This window comes from Delphinapterus leucas, chromosome 10 (genome assembly GCF_059928025.1).
Source record: "Delphinapterus leucas isolate spDelLeu-1000000601 "Yukka" chromosome 10, BTC_Dleu_Yukka2, whole genome shotgun sequence".
Taxonomy (NCBI): Eukaryota; Metazoa; Chordata; class Mammalia; order Artiodactyla; family Monodontidae; genus Delphinapterus; species Delphinapterus leucas.
The window spans coordinates 25880183-25902006 of NC_143138.1; the positions used below are offsets into that span (position 1 = coordinate 25880183).

At 48.9% G+C, this 21824-nt stretch overlaps 1 long non-coding RNA gene across 1 annotated transcript; it reads right to left on the bottom strand.

Annotated features, from left to right (window-relative positions):
• Window positions 1–621: 621 nt before the first annotated feature.
• Window positions 622–19760, bottom strand: LOC115801695 (uncharacterized). The gene is made up of 3 exons (XR_004022023.2): window positions 19430–19760; window positions 13930–14048; window positions 622–11751 (listed from the first exon to the last, which is right to left on the bottom strand). It is a non-coding gene; the product is annotated as an uncharacterized LOC115801695 (long non-coding RNA).
• Between the last annotated feature and the right edge of the window lie 2064 nt (window positions 19761–21824).

A 21824-nucleotide genomic window follows, 5' to 3' on the forward strand; every position in this document is an offset into this window, starting at 1 on the left:
GTCTGTCTGGACTGTTCAGACTGTGCCAGAACAAAATACACAGACTGAGTGACTTAAACAACAGATATTTATCTCTTACATTCTGGACACTGAGAAGTCCAAGATCAAGGTGTCAGCAAAGGTAAGCTTCATTCTGAGACCTCCTTTCTTGACTTTTGACTTGTAGGTGAGCACCATCTTGCTGAGTGTTCACAGGACCTCTTCTTTGTGGACACGGGGCGGGGGGAAGGGGGAGGGGGAGGGGAGGGGGAGGGGAGGGGGCGGGGGAAGGGGGAGGGGAGGGAAGGGGGAGGGGAGGGGAGGGGGAGGGGGAGGGGAGGGGAGGGGGAGGGGAGGGGAGGGGGAGGGGGAGGGGAGGGGAGGGGAGGGGGAGGGGGAGGGGAGGGGAGGGGAGGGGGAGGGGGAGGGGAGGGGAGGGGAGGGGGAGGGGGAGGGGAGGGGAGGGGAGGGGGAGGGGGAGGGGAGGGGAGGGGAGGGGGAGGGGGAGGGGAGGGGAGGGGGAGGGGGAGGGGAGGGGGAGGGGGAGGGGAGGGGAGGGGAGGGGGAGGGGAGGGGGAGGGGAGGGGAGGGGAGGGGAGGGGGAGGGGAGGGGAGGGGGAGGGGAGGGGAGGGGGAGGGAGAGCTCTTTTGTGCCTCTCCTTTTTTTTTGAATTTTTGAATTTTTTTATACAGCAGGTTCTTATTAGTCATCAATTTTATACATATCAATTCCAATCTCCCAATTTATCACCCCACCCCACCCTGCCTCCCGCCACTCTCCCTCCTTGGTGTCCATACGTTTGTTCTCTACATCTGTGTCTCTTATTTCTGCCCTGCAAACTGGCTCATCTGTACCATTTTTCTAGGTTCCACATATATGCGTTAATATATGATATTTGTTTTTCTCCTTCTGACTTACTTCACTTTGTATGACAGTCTCTAGAACCATCCACATCTCTACAAATGACCCAATTTTATTCCTTTTTATGGCTGAGTAATATTCCATTGTATATGTGTACCACATCTTCTTTATCTATTCATCTGTCGATGGGCATTTAGGTTGCTTCCATAACCTGACTACTGTAAATATTGCTGCAGTGAACATTGGGGTGCATGTGTCTTTTTGAATTATGGTTTTCTCTGGGTATATGTCCAGTAGTGGGATTGCTGGGTCATATGGTAATTCTATTTTTCGTTTTTTAAGTAATCTCCATACTGTTCTCCATAGAGGCTGTATCAATTTACATTCCCACCAACAGTGCAAGAGGGTTCACTTTTCTCCACACTCTCTCCAGCATTTGTTGTTTGTAGATTTTCTGATGATGGCCATTCTGACTGGTGTGAGGTGATACCTCATTGTAGTTTTGATTTGCATTTCTCTAATGATTAGTGATGCTGAGCATCCTTTCATGTGTTTGTTGGCAATCTGTATATCTTCTTTGGAGAAATGTCTATTTAGGTCTTCTGCCCATCTTTGGATTGGGTTGTTTGTTTTTTTAATATTGAGAGGCATGAGCTGTTTATATATTTTGGAGATTAATCCTTTATCCGTTGATTCATTTGCAAATATTTTCTCCCCTTCTGAGGGTTGTCTTTTCATCTTGTTTGTAGTTTCCTTTGCTTTGCAAAAGCTTTTAAGTTTCATTAGGTCCCATTTGTTTATTTTTGTTTTTATTTCCATTACTCTAGGAGGTGGATCAAAAAAGATCTTGCTGTGATTTATGTCAAAGAGTGTTCTTCCTATGTTTTTCTCTGAGAGTTTTATAGTGTCCGGTCTTACATTTAGGTCTCTAATCCATTTTGAGTTTATTTTTGTGTATGGTGTTAGGGAGTAGTCTAATTTCATTCTTTTTTTTTTTTTTTTTTGCGGTACGCGGGCCTCTCACTGTTGTGGCCTCTCCCGTTGCGGAGCACAGGCTCCAGACGCGCAGGCCCAGCGGCCATGGCTCACGGGCCCAGCCACTCTGCGGCATGTGGGATCTTCCTGCACTGGGGCACAAACCCATGTCCCCTGCATCGGCAGGCGGACTCTCAACCACTGCGCCACCAGGGAAGCCCTAATTTCATTCTTTTACATGTAGCTGTCCAGTTCCCCCAGCACCACTTATTGAAGAGGCTGTCTTTTCTCTATTGTATATCCTTGCCTCCTTTGTCATAGATTAGTTGACCATAGGTTCATGGCTTTATCTCTGGGCTTTCTATCCTGTTCCATAGATCTATATTTCTGTTTTTGTGCCAGTACCATATTGTCTTGATTACTGTAGCTTTGTAGTATAGTCTGAAGTCAGGGTGTCTCCATTTTTTCCCCTCAAGACTGCTTTGGCTATTTGGGGTCTTTTATGTCTCCATACAAATTTTAAGATTTTTTGTTCTAGTTCTGTAAAAAATGCCATTGGTTATTTGATAGGGATTTCATTGAATCTGTAGATTGCTTTGGGTAGTATAGTCATTTTCACAATATTGATTCTTCCAATCCAAGAACATTCTTCCAATCCGTTTATTTCTGCTCTGATCTTTATGATTTCTTTCCTTCTACTAACTTTAGGTTTTGTTTGTTCTTCTTTCCCTAGTTCCTTTAGGTGTAAGGTTAGATTGTTTATTTGAGATTTTTCTTGTTTCTTGAGGTAGGCTTGTATTGCTATAAACTTCCCTCTTAGAACTGCTTTTGCTGCATCCCATAGGTTTTGGATCATTGTGTTTCGTTGTCATTGGTCTCTAGGTATTTTTTGATTTCCTCTTTGATTTTTCAGTGATCTCTTGGTTATTTAGTAATGTATTGTTTAGCCTCCATGTGTTTGTGTTTTTTACGTTTTTTCCCCTGTAACTGATTTCTAATCTCATAGTGTTGTGGTCAGAAAAGATGCTTGATATGATTTCAGTTTTCTTAAATTTACTGAGGCTTGCTTTGTGACCCAAGAAGTGATCTTCTTGGGTCACAAAGAAGAACATTCTGGAGAATATTCTGTGTGCACTTGAGAAGAAAGTGTAATCTGCTGTTTTTGGATGGAATGTCCTATAAATATCAATTAAATCTATCTGGTCTATTGTGTTAAAGCTTGTGTTTCCTTATTAATTTTCTGTTTGGATGATATGTCCATTTGTGTAAATGAGGTGTTAAAGTCCCCCACTATTATTGTGTTACTGTCAGTTTCCTCTTTTATAGCTGTTAGCAGTTGCCTTATGTATTGGGGTGCTCCTATGTTGGGTGCATATATATTTATAATTGTTATATATTCTTCTTGGATTGATCCCTGGATCATTATATAGTGTCCTTCCTTGTCTCTTGTAACATTCTTTATTTTAAAGTCCATTTTATCTGATATGAGTATTGCTACTCCAGCTTTCTTTTGATTTCCATTTGCATGGAATCTCTTTTTCCATCCCCTCACTTTCAGTCTGTATGTGTCCCTAGGTCTGAAGTGGGTCTCTTGTAGACAGCATATATATGGGTCTTGTTTTTGTATCCATTCAGCGAACCTGTGTCTTTTGGTTGGAGCATTTAATCCATTCACGTTTAAGGTAATTATCGATATATATGTTCCTATGACCATTTTCTTAATTGTTTTGGGTTTGTTTTTGTAGGTCCTTTTCTTCTCTTGTGTTTCCCACTTAGAGAAGTTCCTTTAGCATTTGTTGTAGAGCTCGTTTGGTGGTGCTGAATTCTCTTAACTTTTGCTTGTCTGTAAAGCTTTTGATTTCCCAATCGAATCTGAATGAGATCCTTGCCTGGTAGAGTAATCTTGGTTGTAGTTTCTTCCCTTTCATCACTTTAAGTATATCATGCCACTCCCTTCTGGCTTGTAGAGTTTCTGCTGAGAAATCAGCTGTTAACCTTATGGGAGTTCCCTTGTATGTTATTTGTCGTTTTTCCCTTGTTGCTTTCAATAATTCTTCTTTGTCTTTAATTTTTCTCAATTTGATTACTATGTGTCTCAGCATGTTTCTCCTTGGGTTTATCCTGCCTGGGACTCTCTGCACTTCCTGGACTTGGGTGGCTATTTCCTTGCCCATGTTAGGGAAGTTTTCAACTATAATCTCTTCAAATATTTTCTTGGGTACTTTCTCTCTCTTCTCCTTCTGGGACCCCTATAATGTGAATGTTGTTGTGTTTAATGTTGTCCCAGAGGTCTCTTAGGCTGTCTTCATTACTTTTCATTCTTTTTTCTTTGTTCTGAAGCAGTGAATTCCACCATTCTGTCTTCCAGGTCACTTATCCGTTCTTCTGCCTCACTTATTCTGCTATTGATTCCTTCTAGTGTAGTTTTCATTTCAGTTATTGTATTGTTCATCTGTTTGTTTGTTCTTTAATTCTTCTAGGTGTTTGTTCTTTAATTCTTTTAGGCCTTTGTTAAACATTTATTGCATCTTCTTGATCTTTGCCTCCATTCTTTTTTGAAGGTCCTAGATTATCTTCACTATCATTATTCTGAATTCTTTTTCTGGAAGGTTTCCTATCTCCACTCATTTAGTTGTTTTTGTGGAGTTTTATCTTGTTCCTTCATCTGGTACACAGCCTCTGCCTTTTCATCTTGTCTACCTTTCTGTGAATGTGGTTTTTGTTCCACAGGCTGCAGGACTGCAGTTCTTCTTGCTTCTGCTGTCTGCCCTCTGGTGGATGAGTCTATCTTAAGAGGCTTGTGCAAGTTTCCTGATGGGAGGGACTGGTGGTGGGTAGAGCTGGGTGTTGCTCTGGTGGGCAGAGCTCAATATAACTTTAATCTGCTTGTCTGCTGATGGGTGGGGCTGGGTTCCCTCCCTGTTGGTTGTTTGGCCTGAAGCGACCCAGCACTGGAGCCTACCTGGCTCTTTGGTGGGGCTAATGGCGGACTCTGGGAGGGCTCACGCCAAGGAGTACTTCCCAGAACTTCTGCTGCCAGTGTCCTTGTCCTCATAATGAGCCACAGCCACCCCCCGCCTCTGCAGCAGACCCTCCAACACTAGCAGGTAGGTCTGGTTCTGTCTCCTATGGGGTCACTGCTCCTTACCCTGGGTCCCGATGCACACACTACTTTGTGTGTGCCCTCCAAGAATGGAGTCTCTGTTTCCCCCAATCCTGTTGAAGTCCTACAATCAAGTCCCACTAGCCTTCAAAGTCTGATTCTCTAGGAATTCCTCCTCCCGTTGCCGGACCCCCAGGTTGGGAAGCCTGACGTGGGGCTCAGAACCTTCACTCCAGTGGGTGGACTTTTGTGGTATAATTGTTCTCCAGTTTGTGAGCCACCCACCCAGCAGTTATGGGATTTGATTTTATTGTGATTGTGCCCCTCCTACCGTCTCATGGTAGCTTCTCCTTTGTCTTTGGATGTGGGGTATCTTTTTTGGTGAGTTCCAGTGTCTTCCTGTCGATGATTGTTCATCAGTTAGTTGTGATTCTGGTGCTCTTGCAAGAGGGAGTGAGCACACTTCCTTCTACTCCGTCATCTTGAACCAATCTCTGTGCCTCTTCTTATAAGGGCATTAATCCTATTGTGAGGGCCCCACCCTCATGACCTCATCTAACCCTAAATACCACCCAAAGGCCCATCTCTAAATACTATCATATTGTGGGTTAAAGCTTCAACAAAAGAAATTGGGGGGGACATCATCCAGTTTATAGCAAAAGTATATACCTAAAAGAGGGACAAGACTTGAAAAAAATAATTTTTTTTTCTCCTAAAGCAGTGTAATAGTGCAGAAAAGGGCAAGGGCTTCAGAGTCAGACAGACCTGGACTGAACCCCATTTACTAACCATGTAACCTTGGAGAAGTTACCTAACATCTCTAGGCCTCAGTTTCCATGGCTGTAAAATGGAGATAAGTGGGCGTGCATTATAGGATTTTTGTAAGAATTAACGAGGTAGAGAATTTAGAGTACCTGGACCAGAGAAAAGGGCTTTTCCAGGTTTTGATGGAGCACGGAAGGTACAGATATGTTGCTCAAGTGCATAAGTTGTGATGGTAATGGGTGATGGAAAGCAGCCGTTTAATGCTGAAATGTTTCATGAATACTGGTCTCACTGAGTGGGAGGAAGGTCTGGGCAATTTCTCCAGAACCTTCCAGCTCTGAAGTCCCATGAATTCACATAAATTCACACATTGATGAGGAAGCAGATATATTCACCTCATCTGCTTTGTTGTTGCTATCCATTCTTACAAATACTTTCTCATTCATTCTTCACTGTTATCTGACAACCTAATAATAATAGCAGCTATTATTAGTTCTATTTTACAAATGGGCAAACTGAAGCTCAGAGAATTGGATCACTGAGCCCAAGATCGTATTGCTAGAAAATGACAGGATATGGATTTGCATCCAGCACCTCCTGGCTCCCACCTCAGAACACCAGCTTACCTGCTCTAACTTTTGTGATGTTGGATACACATCATACAGATATCAGTAGGAAGATACTGAAGCACGAAATGAATGGGATATTGTAAGAGAATGCATGCCTGCCTTTAAATGAGCTGTCTCCAAGCTTGGACCAATTCCAGCTGGGGTACCAATAGAATTTATATATGAGAAGATTGTTGGCAGGTGTCCAGGGACTATGGAGCCAGGGAGGGGTGCCAGAGGACTGTTGATGGGTACACACTGTTCCAGTTTGGGAAAAGGGGAAGAAAGTTGATTCTTCAGACTGTAGGAGCCAGTCCTGGCCAAAGTTCTTGAAGGGCAATATGTGGACATCAAAAGGGGGAAGGAAATCATTACTAGGTGCCAGCAAGTTTTCCCTGAGAAGACATTATTCCACATGAATCTTGCTGGAATGGTTTTTTGATAGGGTAAAAGACTGGTATGTTTTTATTTAGACAATGTCTTTTGCTTATTATAATCAGCAAGTTAGAAATGTGTAGACTGGAGGACATGGATTCATAGCAAATTGAAAATCAATTTTTTTCAAATTAATAAAGAATTTAAAATTTCCTCATTTCCAGGAAACATATAATTTTTTGGTTATCTACTTTAAAAAATTGAGACAATTGTAGATTTACATGCAGTTGTAAGAAATAAAACAGAGAGCTCCTCTGTACACTGTCCAATTTCCCCCAGTAGTTAAATTTTGCAAAATTATAGTACTATTTTACAATCAGATTATTGACACCGCTGATCTGATTCTCATTTCCCCAGTTTTACTTGTACTCATTTGTGTGTGTGTGTGTGTGTGTGTATTAAAATCTATACAATTTTATCACCCATGCAGTATTGCCTATCCACCACCACAATCAAGGTACTGAATAGCTCCATGTGAAAAATAATTTTTAATGGAGATGGAATTTTAAGTAAACCTTGAAGGACAAAGGAGAGAAAAGAATATTTCAGAAGAAAGAAGAGTGAAAAAAAAATCAGAGACATGGATGAATTTTGGATGTGGGGGAGGGCACTAGGTCTTTTAAAGGGAGGAATGGCTAATGAGAGAAGAGATAACCAGGTTAGTTAGATAAGATGCATAGCTACATTATAAATGGCCTGAATATCAGGGATCATATTGCTTGTATTTAAAAACAGGGAATTCCCTGTTGTTCCAGTGGTTAGGACTTGGTGCTTTCAATGCCATGGTCTGGCTTCAATCCCTGGTCAGGGAACTAAGATCTTGCAAGCCACGTGGCGTGGCCCCAAAAAGTAAAAATAAAAATAGTATACCTGCTAATCAGTGTTTTTGCACTTGCTGCTCCCTTTGCACAAAACACTCTTCTCCACAGATACTCAGGTCTAGCTCCATCTCATTATTCAGGTCTCAACTTAAAGGTCACCTCCACAGGGGAGGCTTCCCTGATCCCCCATCCTAGAGTGCCCAGCCTGCTCACTCTGCTCCACCTCCCTGCTTTATTTCTTTCATAGAACCTACTATTTTAAAAAAATCTTATGTATGTGTTTAATTACTTGTTTATTATTTCTTTTCCCCCCATAGCATTTATGCTTTATGAGAAAAGAAATCTTGACTGTTTTGCTTACAGCTGTATCTGACTGCCAAGCACAGCATCACTACACAGTAGGTGCTTAATAGTTGTGGAATGAATAAACAGGCTGCCTGTAGAAGTTGTGGCATATACAGCTTTGAAGCTTCCTTGGCCTTGTATCCCTCTTCCTATTTTTCCTTCCTATTCTCTCTTTGTGGGTTCCGAATGCACAAATATAAAATGGAGGCGACCATCATTACTCCTCTGTAGGCTTCCCAAATTTCACTTCAAACCATACAAAAAGCAGGTGCTGAGTAGTAAGAGGATAGAAGGGTATTACTTGTTAATATGTGATCATGCCCCATAAAAGGCCATTCATTGATTTACAGATTTTGTGCCCATACTAAGTACTAGGCAGCAGCCAGAGAGACACTACCTTCAAAGAGCTCAGAGCCTAGCATGGGAGAGAGGTGTGGAAAGGGAATGTTGCCTGCCATTCCAGTAAACAATGAATGTTGCCCACAATCAAGCCATCAGCCACTGCAGCTGACCCTGAGGGTGTGTCCTTTAGGGAATTCAGCATGGAGAAAAACAGGATACTGGCCCTACAAAGTTAAGATGAATATCAAAGGAATAATTTCAATGAGCCCAGGCTCTTGCATCTTCCCATATGTAGAAAAGCACTAAAATCATTAATTTGAGATTTCTGTTTTTTTGTATTTAGCAGTGATCTTTTGATGCTTTTTTTTTTTCTTTTTTCAACAAAAACTGTATATCCAGGCTCCTCCCTCACCTCTTTGGAGCAGATCCTCAGAGTATCTGAGAGGCTGTCTCCCAGGCTATAGTCCTCAGTCAGGTCCCTGACTAAAACTTAACTTGAAACTCTTAGGTTGTGTTTTTCTTCAGTCAACACAGGTATGTAAATTTACAGTGATCACGAAAAGTGCAACAATGGAGGCATGAACTAGGTGCAGCACTGCAGCCACTTAACATCTGAGTCAGAAAAGGATTCATAGAGGAGGAACCACTGAGATTAGGACTGGAAATAAGAGTAGGTATTTACCAGGTAATCAATCAGAATGAGGGCAGCTTTACATATTCCTAAAGATAACTCTATCCCTCTCACCACCATTTTTCTTTTCTTTCTTTCTCCTTTTCTCTCCCCCCCACCCCCATTTCTCCTTTCCTTACTTCCTATCATTTAATAGTTTCTGAGCATCTATATCTCTCTGGAGAGATACAAAAAGGCAGACTCAGTTCCCTGACCTCCGGATGTTCCAAGGCACAGACACCAGAGCTCCCAATCTGGAATCACACCCCACGTTCAAATCCCAGCTCCACCAGTGCTCACTAGCTTTGTGACATATGAAAGGAACTTGACCTCTCTAGGCATCAGCTTCCTCATCCACAAAATGGGGATATGAACAGCACTAACCTCACGGTTCCTTGTGTATGGTAAATAGTCAATAAATAGAGCTGTAATTATTATTATTTTCAATAAACTGTTAAAAGTCATGGGACTAGAAGAGGGAAAGAATGAAGCACAGGATACCAATGTTAATCACAACCATATCCTCTCATATGTCGTCTGATAGTCTTTTATCAACTCCTTTTCGTCTATGTTGATGAAGTAAAATTTGTTTAACTGTCTATGACCATATTCACTTCCTTTTCTCATCACTCAGTTTCCATACATTTTATATCAACTGATGGCTTCAACCTGGCTTCCCAAAATATTTTCTCATGATTTGGGAGAGGCAGGTCAAGGTACCAAAGAGTCCCTGGGAGGTATGAGAGTAGGCTAAGTGCAGAAGATGAAGGTCAGCCTTCTGGGGAGGAGTGTTCCCAGGGAGCAGAGGAGTAGGGCAGAGGCCCACACTCAAATGCTCGCAGAGACCTGGCAGGAAGCAATGTGTGCATCTGGCTGCAGATGCAGTAAGGACTGCATCTAACATATCTAATAACTGTCTTTTGCTAATATGTGGGGAATAAAGGTCCAGTGTTGATGGAAAGAATGAATCTTTCTTTCCCCCCAAAGTTGAACATCTAGATTTTTATAAGAAATCTAATATTTTAAGGTTAGCAACTAATTTTTAAAAATTAAAAGATGGGCTTCCCTGGTGGCGCAGTGGTTGAGAGTCCGCCTGCCGATGCAGGGGACACGGGTTCGTGCCCCGGTCCAGGAAGATCCCACATGCCGCGGAGCGGCTGGGCCCGTGAGCCATGGCCACTGAGCCTGCGCGTCCAGAGCCTGTGCTCCGCAACGGGAGAGGCCACGACAGTGAGAGGCCCGCGTTCCGCAAAAAAAAAAATTAAAAGAAAACAAGTCTACAGGCATGTTGGAGACAGGAGGTAAGAGGGCAGGGCACAACCTTTAAAAGAATGACATAGCTATTGAGGATATGACATAAAGTGGTTTGAACCCATTAGGCCCAAGATGGTGGCAAGATTCAACTTCCAGTAGACCTTGAGCCTCATTATACACTCGTAATATATTAACATGCTAAATGACACACCCACAGGCACCACGATGGTTCTGAGGCCAACCATAAAAGGCCAAAAAATGGGTGGTGATCCAGTTCCTAGAAATCTCTACCCCTCCCTCCCAAATAGTTAGAATAATCCTCCTACTCATTAGCCTATGGACTAACTATCCCGTATTTCTTTGGGGTCGCTCTCGCCTTGAGAAGGACCACATTCTGTCTATAGAATGTGTATCTCTGATTTCACTTTACTGTGGCTCTGCTCTTGAACTCTTTCCTGCCTGAAGCCAAGGACCTCACTTGACGGCCTGTTCCAGGGACTCATTTGAGACCTGGGGCATGACCATCCTCTTGCACCCTATTTTCCTGCAACCTCTTTACAAAGGTTATTAATAAATTTATTTCTTACCTATCACTTTGCCTCTCACTGAGTTCCTTCTGTGCCGAGACATGAAGTCCTGAGACAAGCTGTGTGGTTTCAGTTGGAAGACTGTGGGTTCGAGTCCCAACCGAGGTGTGCGGTTTCAGGCTGAGCCCACCAGCCCATGAGCCTGGACTCTGAGACTGTTCAACGTCCCAGGTGCAGACAGCCTCCCAGTCGTCTACACTGGACTCTGGAAGCCACACAGCTGCTTGTAGAAGCAACAGAACTAGAACAGTGCTGACAAAGCCTGAGTAATTTTGTCGTTACAGGTTGAATTTAAGCCTATGTTTCTCCAACAGTCTACGTCCCCTGGTGGCCGACTTCTTTGCACGAAGGACTATCACTTACGTGAATTTTGTTTTGTAGTCGCTCAGGGAAACCTTTACTGCAAAGATAGGAAGTGGGAAGCCAGAACGTGTAGGTTGTTTTGTTTAGGTCTTGGTTTGTTCTTTCCTTGGAGAACTTATTTCTTTCTCTCTCCTCTCCCTGTTCTCTACTTTTCTCATTCTAGCTTTCCCTTGGTGAGCGCCAAGTTCCCAAACTGCAGAATCCAATTCAGGTGGTCCCTGACGGGCGACACCCTCGCCCTGGACCTGTCTCTGAGGATCAACTCTTCTTTGCACGAGGATCTGCTTTCAGCTAAGAGTCTGACTGGAGAAAAGCTGATAAACTCACTTCAAGTGTGAATAGCGGCAAAGTCAGCGGCCCAGGGTTTCGAGGTCTAAGAAGGTACTCGAAGTCATCTGTTCCCTCCTGAGGAGGGTTTTGCTGTTCTTTAACTTCTTTAACGTCAAAGTCAACTTCCCATCCCTGGAATTGCAGGGCCCTCAGTGGGTGGCCAGGACAGACCTCCGGGTGGCCTGGTCGGGGAGAGAGGGCCCCTACTACTGAGGGTAAAGGCCAGCAAATGGGGCAAAAGGAGACAATTGGCGAATTTAGGTAAACGGCAGGAGGGGGTTCCTCTGACTCCTTTTGAAACCTTCCCGTTAACTGTAAATTAAAAAAAGAAACTTTAAAAAAGTGACTCAGGTAGGCCTGTTGGAAGCGAGGAGGTAAACGAAGAATGAGAGGGAGAGAAGAGAACCTGAGGAGGGTCGGAGATAGCGAGGCGAGGGGTGGCGGGGCGTGGAGGGGGAGGGAGGAGGAGCGGGGGATGGGGGTGGGGGGAGGAGGAGGAGCGGTCGGTGGGGGCTGGGGGGGAGGAGGAGTGGGGGGCGGAGGGAGGAGAAGGAGCAGGGTGTGGGGGTGTGGGGAGGAGGAGGAGTGGGGGCGGGGGTCGGGGGGAGTGGGAGGAGTGGGGGCGGGGGGCGGGGGGAGGAGGAGCACAGGGCGGGGGGCAGAGGAGGAGCGGGGGGCAGGGGGCGGGGTGGGAGGTGGAGGAGCGGGGGTGGGGGTACGGGGGGAGGAGGAGGAGCGGGGTGCGGGGGTGCGGGTAGCGGGGGGGTGGGGGGCTGGGGGAGGAGGAGTGGGGGGTGGGGGGCGGGGGGAGGAGGAGGAGTGGGGGGTGGGGGGCGGGAATAGGAGGAGGAGTGGAGGGCGGGGGGGGCGGGGGGAGGACGTAGATCGGGGCGGGGGGATGGGGGGTGGGGGGTGGGGGGCGGTGGGAGGAGGAGGGGGTTGGGGGTTGGGGGGTGGTGGGAGGAGGATTGGCGGAGGGCGGGGGAGGGGGGAGGAGGAGGAGCGGGGGAGTAGGGGGCAGGGGGAGGAGGAGGAGCGGGGGTGGGGGCGGGGGCGGGGTAGCGGGGGGTGAGGGCTGGGAGAGGAGGAGGAGTGGGGGGTGGGGGGCGGGGTGGGAGGTGGAGGAGCAGAGGGTGGGGTGTGGGGGGAGGAGGAGGAGCAGGGGTGGGGGCGGGGGAGCAGGGGGTGGGGGGCGGGATTAGGAGTAGGAGCGAGGGGTGGGGGGCTGGGGGAGGAGGAGGAGCAGGGGGTGGGGGGAGGAGGAGGAGCAGGGAGCCAGGGGGAAGAGAAGGAGCGGGGGTGGGGGGTGGGGGAGGTGGAGGAGGAGTGGGGGGTGGAGGGCGGGGTGGGAGGTGGAGGAGCGGAGGGTGGAGGGGCAGGGGGAGGAGGAGCGGGAGGAGGAGGAGCAGGGGGTGGGGGGCGCAGGGAGGAGGAGGAGCGGGGGAGTGGGGGAGGAGGAGGAGCCGGGGAGGGGGGGCGGGGGGAGGAGGAGGAGCGGGGGGTGGGGGGCGGGGGGAGGAGGAGGAGCGGGGGGGTGGGGGGGGCCGGGGGAGGGGGGCGGGGGGCGGGGGGAGAAGGAGCGGGGGGCGGGGGTGCGAGGTAGCGGGGGGTGGGGGCTAGGGGAGGAGGAGTGGGGGGTGGGGGGCGGGGTGGGAAGTGGAGGAGCGGAGGGTGGGGGCGGGGGGGAGGAGGAGGAGTGGGGGTGCGGGGGAGGAGGAGCAGGGGGTGGAGTGTGGGGGGAGGAGGAGGAGCAGGGGGTGGGGGGCGGGGAGAAGGAGCAGCAGGGGCTGGGGAGTGGGGGGAGGAGGAGGAGTGGGGGTTGGGGTGGCGGGATTAGGAGGAGGAGTGGGGGGTGGGGGGCGGGAGGTGAAGGAGCAGTGGGGTGTGGGGGGCTGGGGCAGGAGGAGGAGCGGAAGTCGGGGGGCGGGGGGAGGAGGTGGATTGGGGCGTGGGGGGGCTGGGGGAGGAGGAGCGGGGGGTGCGGGGGCAGGGGGAGGAGGAGCATGGGTAGGTGGCGGGAGGGGGAGGAGGAGCGGGGGGTGGGGGGCGGGGGGCGGAGGAGGAGCGAGGGGTGGGGGGCGGGGGCGGAGGAGGAGCGAGGGGTGGGTGGGGGGGCTGGGGGAGGAGGAGTATCGGGGTCGGGGAGGAGGAGGAGCAGAGGGCGGGGGGGGGCCAGGGGGGAGGAGGAGGGGGCGGGGGGGGGCGGGGGGGAGGAGGAGGAGCCGGGGGTGGGGGGTGGTGGGCGGGGGGAGGAGGAGGAGTGGGGGGCGTGGGTCCGAGCCGAGGAGGAGGAGCGGGGTGAGGGGTATGGTGGGGGGGGAGGAGGAGAAGCGGGCGGTGGTGGGGCGGGGGGAGGAGGAGGAGCGGGTTGGTGGGCAGTTTGGGCTGCAGGGTGGGTGCGGGCTGCGGGTGGACACCTCTCGGACCACTGGCTTCCAGTGGCTTGGGGATGGGGGCGCTGTGGACGGGGCGAGGACCGTGGGTTCTTACCTGCCTCCGCTTGGAGGCTGAAGTTCAAGTTCGGTGAACATTAAGTCCCTCTCGAGGTGAACCAGGGAGGAGGGAAAGCGAGGCATTTTAGGTCAGTCTTTTCTGTTCATCGGTGGCACCTGCATTGCAAAGACGTAGTGCAGGTTTTCAAGTTTAATAAAACACCTTTTCCTTTAGAAACTGTGGGCGGTGGGGTATGGGGAGGGAAAGGAAACCTTTGGCAGAACGGAGGGATTTGAGAAAGGGGATCTGGGGACCAGCTTCTGTGAGAGAAGTTTCGAACCTAAATGGGAAAATAAAGTTCTTAAACTGTCTTCATCCATTTTTTTTTTTTAAGGTGTGGGGCGGGGCCAGGTAGGAACCTTCATTTTCCTTTCTCTTTTCACCAACCAATTAGTAGAAAGCGGCTTATTAGCAGCTGCAGCAGCAGCACTTGCTTCGTATGTAGGCAATGGGATAGGGAGAAAATTAGCTGGAAACTCCCCTTCACCTCCATCTCTCCTCATAGGGTCTAGTGAGATCAGTCTGGGACTGCCCAGAGGAAGTTTAAATGATTTGTGAAAAGCCCTGACATCTAGGATGATAAGGAGGAAGCCCGGAGTTGTGAACACGTTAGGAGGAGGTATTGCGGAAGATGGGTCATGAAGACGTCTCACACCAAAGGAAATCATAAGGCAAAGAAAGCGGAAGAGAAACTCACGTTTCCTCTTGATCAGTGGGGGTTAGCTACATTGTCATTTCCAAGTGGAAGATGCCAAAAGTTTAGTGAGAGTAATTTTCCTGACAGTTGGGCAGGGCATATGCTATTACAATGAGACTACAGTCAGCTCCAAGGTTGTGACAGTGACCAATAAACTCTTCCCCAGACAGAGTTTTAGGAAATATGTTTAATTACTTCATAAAAGGAATCATCTAAATCATTAAAGACTTAAGTGCCAGAATATTCAGTCCTGCCCAAGTCAAAAATTAACAGCAAGCGACTTTTCAGTTACAAACAGCTACATAGAAGAGGATGACTAAATACTGCATATTCCTTCTCCAAGCTGCTGATCCAATAACCAACATGAAATTTAGTATCTATGATGGCTATTTCACTTTATCCTCTGTGCCTATTGTAATTTCTTAAACATAATAAGGCTCAATAAATATTTGTGGAATGCACTGTTCAGTTAATCATGTTTACCATATTTATTAAGCTACCTGGAGACAAGCTCTGAGATGTAGAATTTCAGCCACCTTCTCAGCTGGCATCGTGTGGGATCTGGACTTTGAAACGAACCTGAGGATGTTAGCGCAGCAAGGAACTTTAGGGTTAGGTGAGTTAACCTATTTGTTTTCACTTGAAAAACAGAGAGGGATGGTAACTTTCCTAAGATCACACAGCCTATAGAGCTAGGATACAAATGCATCATCTTCTGACTCCTAGTCCTGTCTAGGATGGACACTAGCTCTTAGAGAAAGAGCAGCCTAAAGGACACATAATATTATGGAAGTCGATTTTCATTAGGAGGAAAAGTATCAGGAAAGGCACTGCAGTGGTGTGAGCAGAAGTCCTTTGCAGCCTCTTAGCTCCAGCTCTAGGAGCTCATAAGGGCATTCCATGTGAGTTGGCAATGCCAGAACTCTCAGATCTAGAAATAGCCCGTGCTAATATTAAAGTCTGTTCTTCCTTGTGGTGGTTCATCCTGAAGGCTCTAAGGAATAATTCATCTGTCCTTTTTCTGCATTCCTGTGAAGCAGGCCCTTCTTCATAATAATGAAGTCAAAATCCAGAGTTAAAATTTTAACTAAAAGCCAGGAACCTGAGATTGAAAATGATCTTGTCTTTTTGTCCAAAAAAAGTACTATCTTTTCATGTGTTTTCTTGTGGGAGCACTGCATGATCAGGGCAAGTAAAACCTGTGAAATAGTCTGGTTTTTCAGGGCACTGTTTGATTTTAGTGTGTGGGAGGGGGCTTTCCATAGAATTTCACCAATGTGTTTGCTTGGAGAAGAGAGTCAGAAGGCCTGGTGAAATTTAAAGTCCTTTAGAAGGAGTCATTAAGGAGAGGAAGTCTGTGAAGAAAAGACAGTCTGAAATCCCCACTAAGAACCTAGTTTTATTTGCTCTGAGCCATTTTATCCTGGCTCTTGTATTGCTGAGTCTGTAAGAAAATGGGCAGAGGATGCAGATGTGTGGTTTACACAGATGTAGTTACATTCACACCCTTAGCAGGTTCATAATGGCAGGCCTGATATTCATCAGCTAACTCAGCCTTGAGCTCCCTGGTGCCCACACCCACCTGGGGGAGAAGAATGTCACTGACCATCATGAGGAAAAGCATACACACCCACACACCGCTGCTCAGCTCAGCTCAGCGATGGCCATAACTCCCAAGCACACTCGGTGATCCAGCTGGGGAGTGGCTGCATGGCTGCCACACTGTGGCTGACAGTGGGGAGGCTGACAGGTGGCTGCTCTGACCCAACTGAATCAAGCCATCCTCCATCCGTGGTCATCCACGCCCTGCTTATAGAGCCACTGTATCCTACCTCCTTGGAAGAAGAGCCCCCAGGACCACACTGCCTCATCTTTGGCAGGACCTCTGAGTGTGTAGACTAAGCCCCACAGATGGAAGCAAGCCTTCCGGATGTCTCAGGAGACATTTTACTGCATCTGCAAAAAGCTGGCCCCCCAGCTTCAAATGGAGCCCGCCCACATGAAATTGTCGCTCTCTGTGCCGCAGAAAGCAGCTGTTGGACCGTATTGGCTGGCTTCCCCGGTGCCTATGACCGTGTGGGTAGATCTAGGGCTTGTGTGTGCCTTCCATGACATCAGGGTTGCCATCTGTGCTACCTTTTGGCACCTCCAGAAAAGGTGGCTTGACCTAGGAGGTCATGGAGAGGTCCCGATGTGTGCTGGGGCTACTGGAAGCACACGTAAAAGAACTATCTGAACAGCTGTCAGTGCCTTTCAGTAATTCATTTCTTTTTTTGCGGTACGCGGGCCTCTCACTGTTGTGGCCTCTCCGGTTGCGGAGCACAGGCTCCGGACGCGCAGGCTCAGCGGCCATGGCTCACGGGCCCAGCCGCTCCGTGGCATGTGGGATCTTCCCAGACAGGGGCATGAACCCGTGTCCCCTGCATCGGCAGGTGGACTCTCAACCACTGCGCCACCAGGGAAGCCCCTTTCAGTAATTCTTTATGTCGTGCTGGTCCTAGGACTGCAGCCCAGTAGTTCATTGGACGATGGGGCTGCCCGTTCTCCAGGTTGGGTTAACCTGAGGGATTACAGGGAGAGGTAGTTTCTGCGGCTGCCCTGCCCTTTCCAGCAGTTTTCAGAAGGCAGCCCTCCTCCCGGCCCACTGTCGCCCACCCAGTTGATGCTGAGCTGCAAGAGTGAGAGGCAAACCGCGGGCTGGAGTTCTGCAGAGCTGGACAGGAGCCTCGGCTTCCCCATCTTTAGAAATGGCGCTGGACAACCCCCAGACCCAGCTGTAATTTGATTTTGCTGTGTTTACCGCGTGCCCCTCCCCTTTTCCAGTTTTCTCCTTCCCTCACACAACGTCCTAGAAGTGAAAAACCTCACTGGAGGGTGGGTGTGTGTGGCGGGAGGGTGGGAAAGTGGGTGGTGGGGTGTGGGGAGGATTACAGGGTGAAGACTATACCACAGTGAGAAAGCTCTAGGAGTTAAAAAGTGTAACTTAAAAAGAGTTTTCTTACTCTTTTTACCTCCTTTAAGGTTTATCGGTTGGGAGCGGTGGTGGTATGGTAATAGGTTGTTTTTAATATTAACGATGAAAATAAGGCAGAGAAGGAAGCCTTTCTTTTGCTTAGGGGACACTGCTGAGATGCGGCAGGTGTTTATTTACTAATCTGGGGCTCAGAAGGAAGAAGAACAAGCCTAGGCCTGAGCTGTTTCAGGCTTGAGGTGAGAGGAAGGCTGGTCTTGGGGCCCCAGAACCCTAAACAGCTGGAATCAGTGACCAGTGAGGAAGGGTGGCGCTCAAAGCTTGGATCGGGAGAGTAGAAGCACACCTTAGGCCCATGTTTCACTTGCACCTGCCCTCTGCCGAGAGAATACTGCTGGGAACATAGTAGTTGGGGGTCTGTTGAGATTAAGGTAAGCTTTGGGTGGACCCTCAACTTGGACAAGTTCTGAACTGGGAAGCCCATCTCCTAGTACCCCAAGGTCCTGGAATCTCTCCAGGCCTCGACTTCTGTCTCTGTAACATGAGCGAGCCCCACTGAGATCAGGGAGCTCTGGCACCGCCCCACTTCCCGTGTGAAAATGATGTCACTGTGCTTGCTCACTGCAGACCCAGCAGCGTTCTCTGGAGCCTCAGAGAGTCTGGCTGATGATCAGAATCAGTCCCAGGTCCTGGGTGGAGCTGGGTGGCAGGAGAAGGGAAGAGGGAAGGGGCCCTGCTTCTCCTGTCCCTGCCATTCTCAACCTTCTGGAACCACAGAAGGCAGGTGCCTACCTAGAGGTCTGGTCATGACCTCAGTGAGGCCTGGGCTGAGGGGGGAGTTGAACAATGGAGCAGAGGTTGAGACAGTCAAAGGCACAGAAAGAGAGAAACTCTCCCATGGCTTTACCATCATTTGGTGATAGAGCATCACAGGTAACTGTCTTCCCTTCAGGGAGTTTGAAAATATCCACTAAAACACCTATCCCCATGGATTAGTAGTTGGAGGTGAGCAATATGCGTTATCTGTGTATTCTACTCTCTTTACTATATCACCCTAAATAAGACACCAAGGATGCTTTGAGACCTTAAGGCCTAAAATAGGCGGTATCTATGCTTACAAAGACTACAAAAATTCATACACAAAGTGCTTACCATAATATCACACAATTAAGAATGTTCTGGACTTCCCTGGTGGCACAGTGGATAAGAATCCACCTGCCAATGCAGAGGACATGGGTTCGAGCCCCGGTCCGGGAAGATCCCACATGTGCGGAGCAACTAAGCCCATGTGCCACAACTACTGAGCCCGCGCTCCACAGCCCGCATGTCACAACTACTGAGCCCGCACGCCACAACTATGGAAGCCCACACGCCTAGAGCCTGTGCTCGGCAACAAGAGAAGCCACTGCAATGAGAAGCCCATGCACTGCAACGAAGAGTAGCCCCCGCTCGCCACAACTAGAGAAAGCCCGCGTGCAGCAACGAAGACCCAACGCAGCCAAAAATAAATAAAAATTATATCTTTTAAGAAAAAAAGAAAAGAGAGAATGTTCCAGTGTAGGTTCAGGCAGTTAGTTATCACCCTCAGCCCATTCTGTCCTGAAGAATGGCTACTGCCTCCTGGGGCTGGGTGTAGGTGGACCATTTGGAGCAGGACGGCCATGTGGGAATTGTGCTGGTCTCAGTGGCCCTGCAGCCGGGCAGCTGATTCCCAGGCCAGTTCACTGGCCAGGCGCCTGTTCGCTGCCATATCAGTGGCAATCATGGCAACAACAGTCAGGTGGCACCTGAGGGTCAGGCTCTGGGCTGGAGCTGGCGCACTGGCTTACCTGTGCTCTAGGGGGCACTGTAGACACCCCAGGAGCTGATGACGAAGTTTCTCTCTGAGGCTGGTTTCTGTCTGGAGACTGGTCCCCTCTGGACTTCTGTTGGAGGAGAGAGAGAAACACTAGCTGTTCTCCTTATCCCATTTTTTCCAAGCCCCAGTTTTAAGACTGGAAGAGATTACCATGATGCCCCATTATAAAGTACATTGAAGGCAAGAGTCAGTTATAAGCCGGTGGAAGGATCATTGTGCTGGGGTTCTAGTGTCAGCCTTAGCATTAATTTGTAGTGTCTGTCACCTTCTGCAAATTACTTTCCCCTGGCTTAGTTTTCTCATCTGTAAAATGTAAGAGTCAAAGATGGTCTCCCAGGGCTTCCCTGGTGGCGCAGTGGTTGAGAATCTGCCTGCTAATGCAGGGGACACAGGTTCGAGCCCTGGTTTGGGAGGATCCCACATGCCGCGGAGCAACTAGGCCCGTGAGCCACAACCACTGACCCTGCGCATCTGGAGCCTGTGCTCCGCAACAAGAGAGGCCGCGATAGTGAGAGGCCCGCACACTGCGATGAAGAGTGGTCCCCGCTTGCCGCAACTGGAGAAAGCCCTCGCACAGAAATGAAGACCCAACACAGCAAAAATAAATTAATAAACTCCTACCCCCAACATCTAAAAACAAAAGGTGGTCTCCCAGTGTCCTTTCCAGCTTTAACAAGTAGGCTCCAACACCAGCAGTGAAACCATGCTTTCTTAAATTTTCAGGAGCTCCAGGTCCTTTGAGGGGATCTCAACCTGGGTTTTATCACTTGTGACTTCCCTCTCCACCCAGTCCCATGGCATTAGGGCTTTGGTAGAACACATTTGGCCACTTACCTGGCCCAGTTTCTTAGGCATCCTGGCTAACCTCCACCTCGGTTGTCTTGTTGGTCTGGGTACCAGCCGGGCTTTCAAGTCGGAGGTCATGGGCAGCTCCAACACTTCCATTTCTAGCTTAAACGGATGCTCTGTCTCCATCCTCCACCTCTGGTTCTGGTGCCTCTGCTGCTGCTGCTGCTGAGGAGAGCACCCTTCTGGCCCATCTTTCTGCTCATGACTTTGTTTTTCTTCGCTGGGTCAGCTGGTTGTGGTGGTCAAGATCCCATGGCCGGGTCTGCTCCCTGAGGTTGGCTGGGCTGGTGCACCCAATCCATCTCTTGATCTGCAGCACCCAATCCATCTCTTCATGGAAGGGGCAGTCCTGAGGGGCTGGCCCAGAGCACAGAATAGCCATGTGGGCCTTCTTGTAGGCACCCTGAGGGCCTTGAAGTTGATATGACAGTGGTGTGTATACGAGACATATTCCTGCACCGGAAGACACCCGGCCACATCTTCGTAGACTGAAGTGTTGAGTTGAATCATCTTCAGGCGCTTCTTGACGGCAGGCTCCTCCATGATGGCAAGCAGGTGTCAGCTCTCTGCTGGGGCCCAGTGGACCCCAGATGGATCGTGCTGTGGTGCCTGGGATGTCCTGCTGGCTCCTGGCCTGGGGGTGTGAGGGCTGAAGCCATCAGTGGAAGTCCTGGACTGGCCCTGTTAAAGAGAAGCAGCACCAGACACTTGTTGAAGGCATAAGACAGATTTTATTCAGACTACTGCAGTAGGGAAGCGAGACCCAAAATAAACTGGGCTCAACTCCAACTAAGACAAAGGTGGCTGAAGTTTTAAAAGGGAGAACAGAGGTAACTAAATGCAGCTATAGGGAAGTGAAAGTGGAGAACAAAAAGAGGCTAGGGAAAACTGTGGGAGCTAAAAAGGGGGCTATGGGGAAATGGAAAATTACAGAATGGGGTGTGAATGGAAAATAACTGAAAACAGTTCGGCAACGTAGGTTGGGACTATATATATCTTGTGGTTTGGCAGCACTGTATTTTCTTGAGCAAAGACAGCAAGAGGCTGGGGTCCCCTTTAGGGACACAGCCTAGTGCAGACAGAAGCCAGGCTAAAATCGGTCAATTGCTGGCTGGCCAAGGAGGAAGCAGGTGGGGCCAGTCACCCTCCATCACACCGTTAGCACAAACATCTTTGTTGGAAAATCCCTTCAATGGAAATCAAACAGAACAGATCAGCTCCCGCAGCACAGCTGACAGAAATATCTTGCTGGGCCAGACTGCTGTCTCTGCTAAGATGCCTCCCACAGCTGTAAGCACCAGCTGACTCCTCTTGAAAAGAGAGGACTGTTAGGGCTGGCTTTGGAAGGCCAAGGCTGGGTGTGAGAAGGCTGTTGGGGGCTCCACACTTCAAGCGGGGACACAGGGGAGGAAGAGCATGAACCCTAGGTGTCAGGAACTGCCACATCGTTTTCTGCTAGCCTCTTGACCATGGCTCCCACAGTAAGACAAGTCAGTTGCAGGATTCTGTGGTGCTTC